This window comes from Papio anubis, chromosome 4 (genome assembly GCF_008728515.1).
Source record: "Papio anubis isolate 15944 chromosome 4, Panubis1.0, whole genome shotgun sequence".
In the NCBI taxonomy this organism is placed as follows: Eukaryota; Metazoa; Chordata; class Mammalia; order Primates; family Cercopithecidae; genus Papio; species Papio anubis.
The window spans coordinates 163656834-163674514 of NC_044979.1; the positions used below are offsets into that span (position 1 = coordinate 163656834).

The 17681-nt window shown below is 36.0% G+C and overlaps 1 long non-coding RNA gene and 1 pseudogene across 2 annotated transcripts in view; one reads left to right on the plus strand and one right to left on the minus strand.

The window, feature by feature from the left end:
* Positions 1-247: 247 nt before the first annotated feature.
* On the plus strand, positions 248-1109 carry LOC100999894 (annotated as a pseudogene). The gene has a single exon (XR_644556.4). The product of XR_644556.4 is annotated as a 60S ribosomal protein L7a pseudogene (transcript).
* A 197-nt stretch (positions 1110-1306) lies between these two features.
* The window catches only part of LOC110742781, a 64181-nt gene continuing 47806 nt past the window's right edge, over positions 1307-17681 (minus strand). Inside the window, exons 5-6 of the long non-coding RNA XR_002520846.2 lie at positions 10674-10814; positions 1307-2150 (exon numbers count right to left, since the gene is read on the minus strand). This is a non-coding gene — a long non-coding RNA (uncharacterized LOC110742781). The remainder of the gene's footprint in view (positions 2151-10673; positions 10815-17681) is intronic.

Sequence of the window (17681 nt, forward strand, 5' to 3'; positions counted from 1 at the left end):
GGGCCACCTCCCTCCTGACCCCAGAATGGTAGATCCACCAACAGCTTGCATTGTGAGCTTGGAAAGCCATAGACATTCCATGACAGCCCATGAAAGCAGCTTGGTGGGAGGGCGACTGTGCCCTGCAAAGCCATAGGGGCAGAGCTATCTAATACCATGGGAACCCGCCTCTTGCATCAGCATGACCTGGATGTGAGACATGAAGTCAAGGAGATCAATTTAAGCTTTAAGATTTAATTACTGCTCTCTCCTCCCGCCGCCCAAGATGCCGAAAGGAAAGAAGGCCAAGGGAAAGAAGGTGGCTCCGGCCCCTGCTGTCGTGAAAAAGCAGGAGGCCAAGAAAGTGGTGAATCCCCTGTTTGAGAAAAGACCTAAGAATTTTGGCATTGGACAGGACATCCAGCCCAAAAGAGACCTCACCCGCTTTGTGAAATGGCCTCGCTGTATCAGGTTGCAGCGGCAGAGAGCCATCCTCTGTAAGCGGCTGAAAGTGCCTCCTGCTATTAACCAGTTCACCCAGGCCCTGGACCGCCAAACAGCTACTCAGCTGCTTAAGCTGGCCCACAAGTACAGACCAGAGACAAAGCAAGAGAAGAAGCAGAGGCTGTTGGCCCGGGCCGAGAAGAAAGCTGCTGGCAAAGGGGATGTCCCCACTAAGAGACCACCTGTCCTTCGAGCAGAAGTTAACACCGTCACCACCTTGGTGGAGAACAAGAAGGCTCAGCTGGTGGTGACTGCACATGACGTGGATCCCATCGAGCTGGTTGTCTTCTTGCCTGCCCTGTGTCGTAAAATGGGGGTCCCTTACTGCATTATCAAGGGGAAAGCCAGACTGGGCCGGCTAGTCCACAGGAAGACCTGCACCACTGTCGCCTTCACACAGGTGAACTTGGAAGACAAAGGCGCTTTGGCTAAGCTGGTGGAAGCTATCAGGACCAATTACAACGACAGATACGATGAGATCCGCTGTCACTGGGGCGGCAATGTCCTGGGTCCCAAGTCTGTGGCTCGTATCGCCAAGCTCGAAAAGGCAAAGGCTAAAGAACCTGCCACTAAGCTGGGTTAAATGTACACTGTTGAGTTTTCTGTACATAAAAATAATTAAAATACCAATTTTCCTTCAAAAAAAAAAAAAAAGATTTAATTACTGCCATGCCTGGTTTCAGACTATCATGAGCCCTATAATCCCTTTGTTTTGGCCTCTCCCATTTGGAATAGGAACATTTAGCCAATGCCTGTACCCCACTGTGTCTTGGAAGTAACCAATTTGTTTTTTATTTTACAGGCTCATAGGTGGAAGGGACTTGCGTTGACTCAGATGAGACTTTGGACTGTGGACTTTTGAGTTAATGCTGAAATGACTTAAGACTTTTGGGGACTCTTGGGGAGGCACAATTGGCTTTCAAATGTGAGGACATGAGATTTGGGAAGGGCCAGGGATGGAATGATATGGTTTGGCTCTGTGTCCCCACCAAATTCTCATCTCAAGTTGTAATCCCCACAATCCTCATGCATCAAGGGCAGGACCTGGTGAGAGGTGATTGGATGAGGGGAATGGTTTCCCCCATGCTGTTCTCATGATAGTGAGTTCTCATGTGATTCAATGATGTTATAAGGGGCTCATCCCTCTTCACTTGTTCACACTTTCTCTTGCCTGCCTCCATGTCAGATGTGACTTTGTTTCTCTCTCACTTTCTGCTATGATTGTGAGTTTCCTAAAGCCTCCCTCCCAAGTCATGCAGAACTTTGAGTAAGTTAAACGTCTGTTCTTTATAAATTACGCAGTCTTGGATATGTCTTTATAGCAGTATGAGAACAGACTAATACAAAGTCTGAATATGTCTTCCAAATTTAATAGACATAATCATTATAATTACATGGTTTTAATTTAACATATGCATTTTATTGGCTAAACAGGTGCACAGTTTATGCTGGGCCCCTCCACAAAAACCATCCTTCCATTTTCTTTGGCTACAAATGTCATTTCCTTTAAACAACTCATCTGACTTCAAAATCCCAGTTACATGTCTTGTATTATAGGCATTGTGTACATCAAAGCACTTACTATGGTATTTTTGGTTTTATGTTTATTCATCATTATACTCCATAAATATGGAAGCTTCGTGACCACATACGTCACTGATCTTGCTCTTTAACAAAGAACACAAAAGTAGAAAATGGAGGAATGAAATAAAAATCACGCAGATGTGCAACAAGAGGAGTGTTCAATAATTAATCCACACATTGATAAATTCTTTATACTCAGTAAATATAATGAATGTAACAAATGCATTATACTCCTAGAATGCACCATTTTCTAGATACCAGATGATATAGCAGTAAATAAAATGCAAAATGTCTGCCATCTAGCAGCATACATTTTAGAATCTAGATGGTTGTTACCTGAGATATATCATATTTTTAATAAAAGAAGCAATGTAAAATAACATATTATTATCATCTAAAAAATGTGAGGACACTGGGCACATATGCAACATGATGAAATAGGAGAAATGCAGGACCAAGCAAATAGACACATGAAATAGGTCATCGGTTGTTTCAGGATGTCTTGTAGATTCGTGTATTTGTTCATTATACTCAAATACTAATTTGACAACTTATATAAGCATTCTACTAAAAACTGAGTATTGAGTCCTGAACAAACATATGTGGCTCTGTGCTCATAGCATTCTGATTTATTTTTAATTATTATATTTTAACCATTGCTTTGGTTTGAATGTTTTTTTTTTCCCTCTAAAGATATACATTGAAACTTAGCCTCCAATGCAACAAAATTGAGAGATGGAGCTTCATAGAAGGTATTTAGGTCAGAACAGGTCTGCCCTCATGAATTAATTAATGCTGCTATGGAAAGGCCTTGTGAAAGTCCATTCTGCCTCTTTTGCTATTTTGCCATATGAAGAACAGCATCTGTCCCCCTTTTCTGCCCTTCTCCTTCTGCCATGAAAAGTCACAGCAAGAAGTCTCTCATCATATCAAGCCTATGGCTTGATCTTGGACTTTCCAGCCTCCAGAAATGTGAGAAAAAAATTTCTGGTTTCTGTAAATTATCAAGTCACAGGTATTTTGTTATAACAGTACGAAATGGACTTAGACAACCACATATTACCATAAGTTACAATGACTGTTTAAAACTAAACTTATTTTTAAAAAATTATACATTGACATGCAGTTGAAAATAATAATAGAAACACCCCGTGTACCCTTTGTCCATATTCCTGTAATAATAACATCTTGAAGAACTGTAGTTCAATATCATAACCACAATATGACATTGGCACAATTAAGTTACCAAATATTTTCTTTACTACAATGATTTCTCATGGTGCCTCTTCATAACCACATTCCCTCTGCCATTGTGTAACTCATGAAAATCACTAATCTGTTCTCCGTTGTTATACATTTTACTATTTCAAAAATATTATATGTGTACTACCCTAGTATGTAGCCATTTTGGATTGATTTTGTATATATGGAGATTCTCTTATTCATAAAAATTTCCTTTTTTTCTCGCTGCTTTCAAAATTCTGTTTTTGACTTCTTACAATCTGATTGTTATGTGTCTCTGTGGAGTTTTTTGGTTCCATCTATTTAGGGTCTTCTTATAGCCGTGGGTATAGATAATCATTTCCTTCCTCAGATTTGAGAAGTTTTCAGCCACTACTTTGAATATGCTTTCTGATCTTTCTCCTCTTTTTTTTTCTGAGGACTTTCATAATGCATGCATTTAGATGATGTTCTTTAAATCTTTAAAAATTGTTTCACTATGTTTCATTGTTTTACTTTTCTTCCTCTGACTAAATAATATCCAACTATCTGTCTTTGCATTTGCTGAGGCTTTATTCTGTTTGAAATAGTCTGTGGTTGAACTACTCTAGTGACTTTTTCCATTCAGTTATTATATTCTTCAACTCCATGATTTCTGTTGGAACTCTTTTGTATTTTATATCTCTTTATTGAAATTTTCACTTTATTAATGCATTGTTCTCTCAATCTCAGTGGGCATCTTTATTATTAATTAAATTAATTCTATGTCAGGTAAATTATATAACTACATTTCATTAGCATTAGTTTCTGGAGATGTATCTTGTTCCCTGTTCCTTCTTTTTTGTTGTTGTTTGAGTATCATTTGCCTAGTTCTTCGATTTACTTGACTCTGTGTTGGTGTCTGTCCATTAGACACAGCAGGCAACTGTTCCAGTCTTACAGACTGACCTCATTCTGAAGAAGACCCTGATAAACAACCCTAACCAGAGATTCTGGGAGCCTCTACCCACTCTTTCCTCCACAGGGAGGGAAGGCAGCTGTGGTAATTGTCTGCTCACTCTGTGCTGAGCCAGGGAGAAGCTACAGCATCTATCAGCTCAAGCCACCAACCTCCATTCTTCCCAAGGCAACTTGATTGTGCCGGCCTCAGCAGAGCTTTAATATTAGCTGGGCGATGCTATTATTTTTGGCAATCCCTGGTGACTCTTGGGTACTGGGAACATGGATGAACTCTTTCTCTCTCCATATGGAAGCTGAGAGCTGAGATTTTATTTTTGCCCTTTGCTCTATGCTGAGAAGTTGGGGGTGGGATTAATGGTGTCTACCATCTGAAGCCACTCCCTCCTTTCTCCCCCAGCTGGATAGACTGCATAGAACCTGTCAGAGCTCCAAGACTGGGAAGACATAAGTTGGTTCTCTGTGGAACCCACTCAAAAAAGTTGGGGTGCTGGACACTTGAACAAACACCTTGCTTCCCTAAGATCAATCTGGGAGCTAAAGTGTCTATTCCTGATTGTATGGTGCTACAGTGGGGTCACGGTCTCCAGTGCAAGGGTGTCCCAAATATCCCTACCAGCTTTGGTAACTCTGGTTTCACATTCCCTCAAGGTGCAGGAGCGCTTTAATTAGTTTTGGATTACTCACAAAGGAAATTAACCTGTGAATTGCTGCCGAATCAGTGTTTGTGGAAGAAGGGCTGGGATTAATATTGATGTGGAGGAAGAAAGGAGGGTGGGGATTAAAGAACTACCTATCAGGTACTATGCTTATTACCTAGGTGATGAAATAATCTCTATGCCAAGCCTTGTGACATTCAATTTACCTATATAACAAACCTGCACATGTTCCCCTGAACCTAAAAGAAATATTATCGGGATTTTGGTAGAAATTGTGTTTAAACTGTATATCAATATGGGGAGAACTGACATCTTCACTATGTTGAGCTTTCCAGTCCACAAACACACGAGCCTATGAATCCATTAAGCAGATTATGTCTCTCCATTTGTTTAGATAGTCACTGATTTCTTTCATCAGTGTTTTATTGTTTTTAGCATATAAGTCCTATAGATGTTTTGTTCAATTTACACCTATTTCATTTTGTTTTCTGAGCCTTTGTAATGGCACTGTATTTTTAATCCATGTGTTTATTGCTAATATGCAGAAATATAATTGATTTCCGTCTTTTTTAATTCTGTGACTTTGAACTCATTTATTAGTTCTATGAGTTTTTGGTCTCTTTTATGGGGCAGCGGAAGATCACTTGGGATTTTCCATATAGACCATCATGTGATTTGCAAATAAGGACCATTTTATTTCTTCTTTTCCTGTCTGCATGCCTATTATTTACTTTGCTCATTTTACTGTATCAGCTAGATTTTCCAGCACTATGTGGGATACTGGTGGTGAAAGTGAACATCCTTGTCAGTTTCTAATCTTAGATGTAAAAAATATAGTATTTTACCATTAAGTATGATGTTATATATAAGCTATTTGTAGATATTCTTTAGCAAGGGTAGAGTCCCTCTATTGTTATATTTCTGAAAGTTATTATCAGTGGGTGTTGCATTTTATCAAATGCTTTGGCTGTATTAATGAATATGAACTTGTGATTTTTTTCTCCTTGTGAGTGTTAACACAGTGGATTACACTGGCTGTCAAATATTGAAGTAGCCTCAAATCACTGGAATAAATCCCATGTGATCATGATGTATATTTTTTCTACATTACTGAATTCTATTTAATAATATTTTAATAAAGTTTATTACATGCCTATATTTCTGAGAGACATTGATCGGTAATTTTCTTTTTTGTTTCTTAGTTTTTGGTATCAGGGTAATATAAACATCATAAAAAGAACTGGGAACTGTATACTTATTTTTTCTGGAAGAGATTACATAAAATTGGTGTTAGCTATTTAAAGATTTAGTACAATTATATAGGTAACCATCTGCGCCTGGAGATTTCTTTTTAGTAGTTTTTCAAATTTGACTTAGCTATAATTTAATTTTATTAACAAGTATAGGGCTATTCAAATTATCTACTACATATTGGGTGAGTTGTCATATTTTGTGCTTTTTGAAAAACTAGCCAATTTTTATCAAAGTTAACAAACATGTTTGGGGAGTTGATAGTATTTTCTTATTATCCTTTTGAGCTCTGTAATGGCTGTAGCAGTATCACTCCCAATATTGGCAACTTGTGACCTCTTTTTCAGTCAATTTTGATGCTTTTTAAATTTTACTTATTTTTCAAGGAGCTAGTTCTTTGCTTATTTTGGTTTTTTATTGCTTTTCTGTTTTCAAATTCATTGATTTAAACTATTATCTTTAATATTTTCTTCCTTCTGCTCGCTTTGGATTTATTTTGTTCTTAGATTCTTGAAGTCAGAGATTAGATGATTAATTTGGAACTTATTTTCTAATGTATATATTTAGTACTAGAAATTTCCTTTTGGGGTCGGGTGTGTTGGCTTATGCCTGTAAACCTAGCATGTTAGGAGACCAAAATGGGAGGATCACTTGAGGCCAGAAATTTGAGACCAACCTAGACACTACAGTGACACCCTGTCTCTACAAAATACTTTTTCATTAGCTGCACATGGTGGCATGCAGCTCTAGTCCAAGCTTCTTGAGGGACTGAGGCAGGAGGAACCCTTGAGACCTGAGCAGTGAGGCTGCAGTGAGCTGTGATCATGCCACTGCACTCCAGTCTGGGTGAAAGAGTGACATGGTCTTAAAAAAAAAAAAAAAAAAAGGGGAAAAAAAAAAAACCCTCTTGGAACTAATTTTGCTGTGTCCTGAAAAACTTTATATGTTTATATATTCATTTATAATTCATTGAATGTCCTTTTTATTTTCCTTGAAACTTCCTCTTTAACCCAGGGATTATGTAGGCGCCTGCAGTTCCAGTTACTAGGGAGGCTGAGGCAGGAGAGTGGTGTGAACCTGGGAGGTGGAGCTTGCAGTGAGCCGAGATCACGCCATTGCACGCCTGGGCGACAGAGCGAGACTCCGTCTCAAAAAAAAAAAAAGAAATGCATTATTTCATTTCAAAGTGTTTGGAGATCTTCCTATTAACTTTCTGATACTGGTTTCCAGTTTGATTCCATTGTGATTACAGAACACTCCTTGTATGATTTCAATTTTCAAAAAATTTGTCTAGGTCTGCTTTATAGCCCAAGATATGATCTATCTTGGTATATTTTCCATGGGTACTTAGAAGAAATGTTTATTTTGCTCTTTAAAGAGTAAAATGTTCCTTAAATGTTGATTAGATACTTACAGCTGTTGGTGTTAAGTTCTTCTACATCTTTGCTAATTTTTCTGTCTAAATAGTCTATCAATTGTTGATAGAAAGGTGCTGAAATCTCCAACAAAACTATGGTCTTTGTCTTTTTCTCCCATCTTTTTAATTATATCAGCTTTTGTTTCACATATCTTGTACTTCTATTGTTTGACTTGTATACCTTTTATCATTATGTAATGTACTTCTTTGTCTCTGGTAATTTTCTTTGTTCTGAAGTCTCCTTAATTTTACAATAATCTAGCCACTCCTGCCTTTTTAAAATAATATTTGCATGGCATATCTTTTCCATCCTTTTATTTTTAATTTATCTATATTATATTTGAAGTGAGTTTTTATAGCATATAGCTCAGTCACATATTTTTAATCCACCCTATAAATCTTTGCCTTTTAATGTGCGTATTTAGATTATTTACTTTTAATGTAATTATTAACATGTTGGCATTTAAGTCTACCATCTAAGTCTTATTTTGCTCCTTCTCTTTTCTCTTTGTCCTGGTTCCTGTTTTCTTTTTTCCTGCCTTATTATGAGCAATGTGACAATATTTTTAGAATTTCATTTTGATGTATGTACAATAATTTTTATATATCTCTTGTTATAGCATTTTCAGTGATTCCTCAAGACATTATATTATATAATATATAATGTATATTACATAATTATATATAATATATTATATATAATTACATTACATATACATATATTATATATATAATATATATATAATTATATTATATGTACAAAATTTATTATGGTCTACTGATGTTTACATTTTACCAGTTAAAGTGAAGCTTTAAAGCTTTCCTCTCTTCACATCTTTTTTTCCTCTTCCATTTATAAAATAACTGTCTTTAATATATTCTAAGCAATTAGAATCACATCAGACAGTGTCATAATTTTTGCCTCAACTGTCAATCATGGCTTAGAAAACCCAAGAGGAGAAGAAAATATGAGTAAGTCTCTTGCTTATCCATATTTTTGCTGTTTCTTGTTGTTTCTTTCTGATATTTCAAAATTCCTTTTTTTATCATTTTGTTTCTGTTTAGTCAATGATAAATTCTGACCCAATTTTGAAGTGAATTCTCACTGAATTATGTCCCCTCAAAATTTATATATTGAGATCCTAACCACCAATGTGACTGTATTTGAAGACAGAACTATAAGGAGGTAATTAAGGTTAAATAAAGTTACAAAGGTAGGGCACTCATACAATAGGATTAGCGTGCTTATAAGAAGACAGATTAGAAAACTGTCTCTCTGCCTCTCCCGCCCTCTCTCTGTCTCTTTCTCTTTCTGTGTGTGCACGCACACACACACACATACACACACACACACACACAGAGATCATCTGAGCACACAACAATATGGCAACTGTCTACAAGAAGGAAAGAGAAACCTCACCAGAACCAACCAGGCTGGTGTCTTTTTCCAAGACCTCTAGCCTCCAGAATAGTGAGAAAATATGTCTATTGTTTAAGCCATCCAGACTATGGTATATTAATAGCCTATGCTAACTAACAAAGATAATTTCCTTTAGTCATTCTTGTAGAATATGTCTGCCAGTGATAAATTCTCATAGCTTTCCTTCATCAGAGAATGTCATTTAGCTTTGATTCTTAATTGAAATGTAAATGGTATTTAGAATTTTGAACTGACAGTTATTTTCTTTTAGCACTTAAAAAATGCTGAAGTACTGATTTCTGATTGAAAAGTTAATATCATTCAAACTGTTTTACTCCTATAGCCAAAATGTCATTTCTCCCTAGTTGCTTCCATCATTTGTATTTGCCTTTAGTTTTTACAAGTTTGAGTATGATATATCTTCATGCAGACTTTTTCGGGTTTATATTGTCTGGGTTTTTCTAAGCTTCTTGAATCTGTAGGTTTACGTATTTTGCTAAATTTGGGAAGCTTTGGTCATTTGTTTGCGTATTTTTTTAGCCCTACCTTCTTTGTTCTTTCCTTCTGGAACTCTAACCCTGTTTACTTACTCATCCTTCTGTCCTCATTATTCTGCTGCTGAGCTAATCCACTGAGTTTTCTATTTTGGTTAGTGTATTTTTTAGTTTTAAAATTCCCATTTCACTCTTATTTTATCTCCTATTTCTTTACTAAAACTTTTCTCTTTTAATTTATTTCCAGTTTATTTGTAATTACTTGCAGAAGCATTTTTTAAATGATTTGTCACATAATTCTAGTATCTACATTGTACTGGTGTTGACATATCTTGATTGTCTTTCTTCATTCAGTTAGAAATATTCCTGGCCATTTTGTGACATGTGATGTTCTCTCAAAACCTGAACCCTTTAGAACTATGAGACCGGATCCTATGTAAATCTACTCAGTTGGTTTCCTCTACAGGGACAGAAGGGAAGTGAAGATAAAATTTCAAGTTCCCTACTTGATCCTTTATTAATAGTCAAAGGGGAGAAAAGCTCCTTGTTACTGTTGGACAAGTGAGGGATTTTCATGCCCCCACTAGAGGTTTGCTGATATCATACTGGCATGCTTCTATTACTGCTCCCCGTGTGAACTCCACTGACACCACAGGGAGGGGAAACTGGGCAATGATGAAAGTCCAGACTGTCTTCTAGGCCTTTTCTAACACCACCAGAAAGAGGTAGAGGCATTCTTCTTCATTACTAGGTGGTGGTGAAAAGCAAAACTCCTCAGGTGTATTCACTGACACAATAGAAGCCACAAGTGTGACTCATTACCCTTAGCAGAGAACAAAGTTACAACTTCCTACGCAGTCTTCTCTGACATCACCCTGGAGAGAGTTTGAGACCCCTCTTTATAGTCTGAAAAGAATGAAACTTTATGCTTGTCATTTAGCTTTTGCTAGCTAAGGTGGGACTGGGCTACAGATTTTTTTCTGTGGTATTTGGTCAGGGTGGAAGAGTTATTATATAGAAGCTTTCTTTCTTGCTAGTATGTGCCTTTCCTGAAACTTTGGCTAGAGCCAGTAGGCTTTTGTTAAGGATTTTTGTTTTTGCATCCTCTGGCATTTCTGGGATTTTTCCAGCTTCTGTATCTCCACGTTGGAAACATATGAGGCAAAAACAAAACATATAAAACTTACCACCATGCCATTCTTTGGTCCTCCAGTTCCTTAGCTAGTTTTCCTCCTTCTTTACACTTTTCAGGTCTTCTTGGGTTTGTTTTACATATAATTTTCAAGGTTTTCAGTTGGATTTAGCAGGAATATATCTATTCCATCTTTCTGGAAGCAAAATACCATTGAGAGATATTGATTTTAGAAATGGAAATGACTCATGTGAGAGAACACAGAATGGAATAATAATTTTACTGAGACAAGAATGATCAAACCACAGAGAAGATGAAGACTAACTAAATTAGCATGAGCTATGGTGGTTACAGAGGATAAAGTTACCTGACTGTTACAATCAATATTCTGGAGCTCAGGGAAGGCAAAACTATGTGATTAGTAGCCCTTTCCAAATTCCATTATGAGTGGGAACAATCAAATTCCTAATGGCCACTTGCTTAGTACTGGCTTTTTACCCACAAGATTTAATACTAAGTTGATTGATTCACTGTTTCTTTGCCTGTTTCATGAGCTGCTCACTTTAATTCTGGATGTTTGACTAGCAAAACAGATCCATTCCTGTAATTTTGAAAATATGAAAATATGTGAAGTCAAAGTCAATCTCAAAACTTCTTTGTAGAGATGGTAAGTAAAATTAAAGGATTAAAAACCCATTACTGTGCTACAAATCTACTTAAAATTTCTTAATCATTGCTGTTTCTGAGCTCCTCTGAATAATCTGTTAATGTGTGGTACCCTGGCTCATGGTAAGGGCATGACTTACATTATATGCAAAAATACCTTAAAAGTATTTATTCAGGTAATAGATACTCCCTTTGTGATGAGAAACAGATTTAATACAATGATGACTTGTTCCCAAACAATAATCTGAGTATCAGAAATTGAAGCTTAAGTTATTCCTAAGTTTTATTCCTAAAATGGAGTTTTTTTTGTTTTTCAGAAGAAACTAAAACATATTAATATGCAACTTCACACCCAAAGAAATGTGAAACTTTAACTTTCCTGACAAAGAATGTCCACTAATTAAAAATGACTATGTTGGCACTTTAAAAGTATCTCTTTGCATACTGAACACCTGCTTTGGGTAATACCTTGGCAAACTAAAAGCATATGGCCATTCTCCTTTTCATGGTTGTACCCAATAAATGTCATCAGAATTTCAAAATGATGAAGAAGGTCTTTAAGTAGAGAAAATGAGATGCCACTTTTGGTTTTCTAAACCACAGAGATTTGAGGGAGGGGCCCTGAGGCACACACCCAGAGACCATTAAGTGATATAGGGGCCAGAAATACAGAGTCAAATTTTATACAATAAAGATCAAATATCAAAAATAGTTCACAATACTAAAACAGGTTATGTCTAAAGTCAAGAAATTCTTTCAGTAATACTGGTAATTTTTTATGCCTCTAATCATAATCCGTAAGACTGAACTAAAGCAGAAAGCCCTACATTTAATTTGTCGCTTGAGCAATATTATGCGGTTTCAAAACTATAGCTATAAGAAGAAATTCATTTGATGTTTCCATTAGTGTATTATTCAAGTTCAGTCCATTACTAACCACTTTACATTTTTAAATACCAGCATGTCTTAATAGTAGGAGTACTGGACTAAGAGTAACAAGCTGCAAATTCGAGTTCTTAACTACCACTGACATCACAATGCATTACATTTTTTCTGAATCTCACTTTCCTTATTTGTAAATTAAAATAGTAATAATAGCTGTTCTGGGTGCCTCACAGGATAGCTCTAAGGAACAAAAGAAAGAAAATGTTTATTAAGTAGATTCACACCAAAGTGGTAATGAAACCCTTGAACAGTGAAACTCCAAGTGGATGTAACTGGAAACTGAACTAGCACAAAAGAGCAAGAGGAGACATTTGTTAGTGCAAATGAAGGGGAATAATATGTGAAATGATATCTGTACTACAGGTAAATTTCCTCAGAAAGCATTCAACTTGGAAGATGTTCTTATTAAAACACCCAGGGTCATCTTGGTATGTGTGTGTGCATGCATGCACATGTACATACACACACATGCAAACACAGATACACACACTAGTCTGCATTTATTGAATGCTAATTAAATACTAATTTAATGTCTGCTCTGTGTTTGTCACTGTGCTCAGAACTAGAGATAGAGGAGTAAGTAATTGAGAAACAGTCCCTCCTTTCACAGAGCATATGTTCTGGTAAGGAATATTACAATATCATTTCCAAGTATGCAATGACAGCATGATATGTTGTAGAAATGAGAACTACGGTGGTATTCATTATTATAAATAATAAACATACAATATTATTTACAGATACATATTGTATCAATATTAAATACAGATACAATATGCTTCAGCAAAATAAGGGGGAAATATCAAAAAGAAAGGCAACATCATGCAATAAGCCGAGATTGCGCCACTGCACTCCAGCCTGGTGACAGAGCGAGACTCCATCTCAAAAAATAATAATAATAATAATAATAAATACAATAATAAATATAAATATTTATGACTGAGACATGAACATATTTGTGTCTACATTAACTGATATTTTAAATTTCCATCCCCTATTTCCATACTATTATAAAATGTTTAATAGTAATTAACTTGATATTTCAGTATTTAAGCTCCAGGATATCCAGGAGTAAGTGTGTCTCAGCTAGAAAAAAGCATCAGCCAAAGACAGCCAAAAGGACTTTGTGTTCTCTTGTGGTGAGATGGTTAGTTAGTATCTGTTCAGTTATTAGGCAGAAACATGATTTCGCTATGTCTTTATTTGGAAGTCAAAAGGCTTTTATGTGAATATCAGGTTGACAAGGGGCAGACTGTGACAGCTTTGTACAATGTCAATTTAGTTAAACTAAAACTAGGTCTTCCATAATTCTATTTTCTATGTATTTCTGCATTAGGGTGAGCCAAAAGAGAAACTGCACAAGAATGGAATGGTAGACGTGAAAGAATGGCTATAATCTCTAAAGGTCAGTGTAGGGTACCAGGTCCCCATGTAGCTCACATACATTGTTACTGACCTGCTAGGCATGTGGGAGCAGCCAGACCTACAGCTTTTTCAGATCCTGCTAGAGCTTCAGGTTTAGTTGTTGCTCCCAGGTAGAGAGTAGCTAGCTCTTCCTAACACAGGACACTCATATCATCAAGACTGGAGGAGGTAAGATTCAGACACTTCCCAGTTTTTCCTTATGGATTCCAGTTTGTCCTTGCTGTGTCTCCTATTCCATGTCTAACTTTTTTTCTGAACTACCAGCCTTGACTATCTATAGCAACTTCAGATCCACTGCCAGATACAGTGACAACAGCCTTCTGTAGACTTCTTTGCCAGCTCCCACAATTGTATATGTTCTGATTCCAACAATGTTCTTTCTTCTACGGTGATTATGCTTCTCCGATTGAACTCTAACAGATACAATATGCTGCAGCAAAGTAAGGGGGAAATATCAAAAAGAAAGGCAACATCATGCAATGAGCCGAGATTGTGCCACTGCACTCCAGCCTGGTGACAGAGCGAGACTCCATCTCAAAAAAAAAAAAAAAAAAAAAAAAAAGGCATCATCAGGGCACAAAAACAATGAATTCACTAACGTAAGAAAATTTGGAATTATTGACCTAGGATGATTGCTTCTGAAATCAGAAAGCCACCAGTTCAGCTAAATTAGAAGCACGTGGACTTTAGAACAAAGGTCTCCAGGCAAAAGGACTGGAGATTTGAGATTAAGTCCAGATAAAGAGTAGGTTACATGACAGAAAGTAAAGATAAAATTAATGATATTATCAAAACCTGAAAGAAAATGAAAGAAATCAATCATGAACTGCAGGTAAAACAAACATCTGCATAAGCAATTATGGTCTATATATCAAATTACTCCTTCAAATTAGAATAGGAAGCCAGTAAACTTCTAGAGGAAAAATGGACTGGATTTTAGGCAATAGAGTGAGCAAAAAGACAGATGATATTGGAGACATAACAAAGAAAACACATGTTTCCAACAAGAAAAACAAATCAAAATAAAAGCACTTAGAAACTCTAGAAAGAACCAAGAAAAGAAAAAAGCATGGTAAAAACATGAAGGAAGTTAAAATGGGTCATAATTTTAAGAACTTGGGGGAGAGTAATAAAGGAGAATGGATTTGATCATCGTCCATTGAATGTCAGTGGGGTTGTCTCCATGGTGCTATAGAACAGGAGACTAATTCCGTCATCCACTGGGCATTGTTGTCAAGGATATTTACATGGATATACCAACTTAATTGTAATTTATTTCAACTTTCAGACTCAGACTGCATAATGCCTAGAAGACCAAATAATTAACACAAAACAGAATATTAGTGGAATCAACACTGAGAAAATTAACAGTGCAGTTGTAGAAAACAGAACAAGGACATCATTTGATGTGCTTCACTTGCTACAAAATTGAGAAAAAAAGCATCTCAATAAAATATAGTATGACGCTTTGCTGAGTTAGGTGTGAGCTAAAGTTAGGAAAATCATCCTGTTTAATTATACTGTACACCATAAAAACAATTTAGCATAGAACATAAAACATTGCTAATCTATGTTTCTTGAAAACCTGCATTTCTCTGAACTTGAGTTAGAGAATTTTATGAACTGAATGACTGTGTGCCCCCTGCCAAATTCACGTGTTGAAGCTCTAATCCCTAGTATGACTGTGTTTAGAGATGGTGTCTCTAAAGAAATAATTAGGGTCAAATGTGGTAGTAAGGTGGGTCTCTAATCCAATATGGCTGACTTCCTTATGAGAAGATATGCTAGAGAGCTTTCCATGTACCAAGGAAAAGCCATGTGAGGACACAGCAAGAAGAGGCCATCTACAAATCAGAAAGAGAGCCTCACCAGAAACAATCAGCCTGAAGCTTGATGTGGGACTCCAGCCTCCAGAACAATGAAAAAATACGTTATTGTTGTTTAAGCCATCTAGTCCACAGTATTTTGTTAGGCCAGCCAAGCTGACTAAGGCAGAGACCAATGATGGGGTTAAAGAAGAGGTGAAGAGAAGCTAAATGCCTCGTGTTTCTAGTTCAATCATATCAGCCTCATGTTATTTGTTTTATAATTGTTGTTTATTGTATTAGATATCAGATTTTCCCTGATGAAAGAAAAAAGAGTTCCAAACCATGAACTAGCATCCCTGAAGAAATAGAATGTCAAAAGCATCTAAATACTAAATAATTTATGTTTCCTACTCAAATATTACTGATTTTCCTTTATGCCACCATTTTTATGCACTGTTTGATATTTTGTTTTAAAATAAATTTTAACTTACAGGAAGGTTTTAAAATAGTTATATAAAACTCACACTCGTAGCTATATTCAACAACTATCAACATTTTGCCAAAATTTCTCACACATACTCTATTTCTATTCCTCTTTTCCCTTCCCTCTCTCTTTACACATACAAAATAATATAGACATAGAAATCTAAACCTTTGAGATTAAATGCAGATATCATACTTCCACATCTCCTAAATACTTAAACACGCATTACAGCAAAACAAGGGCATTCTCTCTTTAAACACCTTCACAACATTTTTTGAACTTTCTTTTCTCTTTCCCTACTTCTTGCCCACAACTTATCTTGATTGCATTTGGTTACTTTTGTCATATTCATAAATACATACCAGTATTCTGAATGAGATAAGCTAGGTAGAATGGGGAAAGACTGGTGTTTCTAGAAGAAACTGTTGAATTCAGTTGCCATGGTGGGATTATGAAAATGGGTTTGATAAAAATTCAAGCAGAAATAAATATGCATGATCTTCTCCATTTAGAATTGTACAAAAAGCTGTGTATATTGTCTGCTTTGAGACGAAACAATAGTCTTGTGCATTGTCATGTCAAACACAAATAACTCTTTATTCTATTTTGTTTTTCTTGTTTTCCCTTCTAGTCCTGCATGAAAGATATCCAAAAACTGATCTTCACTGAAAAACAACACTAAAATCAAGCAGAAGATTCTTTTTGGCAAAACATATTGAACTGATAAAACACTAATTAGTATATTTGGGTTCAGGCCTCAGGACATTTTCTTCAAATGTTTTCATTTTTATTCATAATTTATAATGTAATTCTCTTTTATTTTGAAATACACGCTTGTTTTGGAGGAAAACTCTGGCAATATACCAAGGAATAAGTTATATCTAAATGATTTAAATAGTGTTTGCTAAGCATCTTTGGTGACTGTTTTTCTCCCTTAGAACTATAAAATCTAACAAACATAATTTATGGAGATGTTTAGTCTTAAACAGAGATGTTATAGTTTTGAACCGGATTAAATTTCAAAAGTACCTTTCTATATCTTGAGACTTTTTGGTAATATAAATCAAAATAAAACATCCATAAAACATACAATTCTGCTTCTTTCATCTCTTAAGTTTCTGTGCTCTACTAAACTGTTATGGGTGTTTGTACACCAACTGCATACACATTTACTCATGGATGCAATGGGAAGCTGAGAATTTTTGAGTTGCACAATTAGGATGTAAGAATATTCTTCAAAGGCTTCGCCATAGTCCAGAGACTGAGGAATGCGTACTATCTCAAAGAGAAAAAATAAATAAGGCTCGCTTATCTTTCAAATTAAATTGATAGGGTATTAGCATAAGTAAAATTGTGTCATATTAATTATTGATCTGTAGGATGTTAGAGATTGTGCTAGAAAACTTAATGTAAGGACATGATACTCTTACTCATGCCTGGAGAGTTAGCAGTAATGTTAGTGTTATCCTGGCCAACTCTGTCCTTTTTCTTCCTAAATCATTTTCCCATCAGCCACTGATAAGAAATTCTGCTAATGAAGACATATTCTTTTGTGTAAAACCCACACATGAATGAGATCATGATTTTTATGGAATCAGTATTAGTGACCACAGAATACGCTTGCAATAAATGTTGCTTAAATGTTTCTGAATACAGAAAAAAGAGACAAAAGTCAGTAAGCAGATGATGAAGCCCTACTTACAGAGACTAAACCTTTTGGGCTTCATGAGGGTTT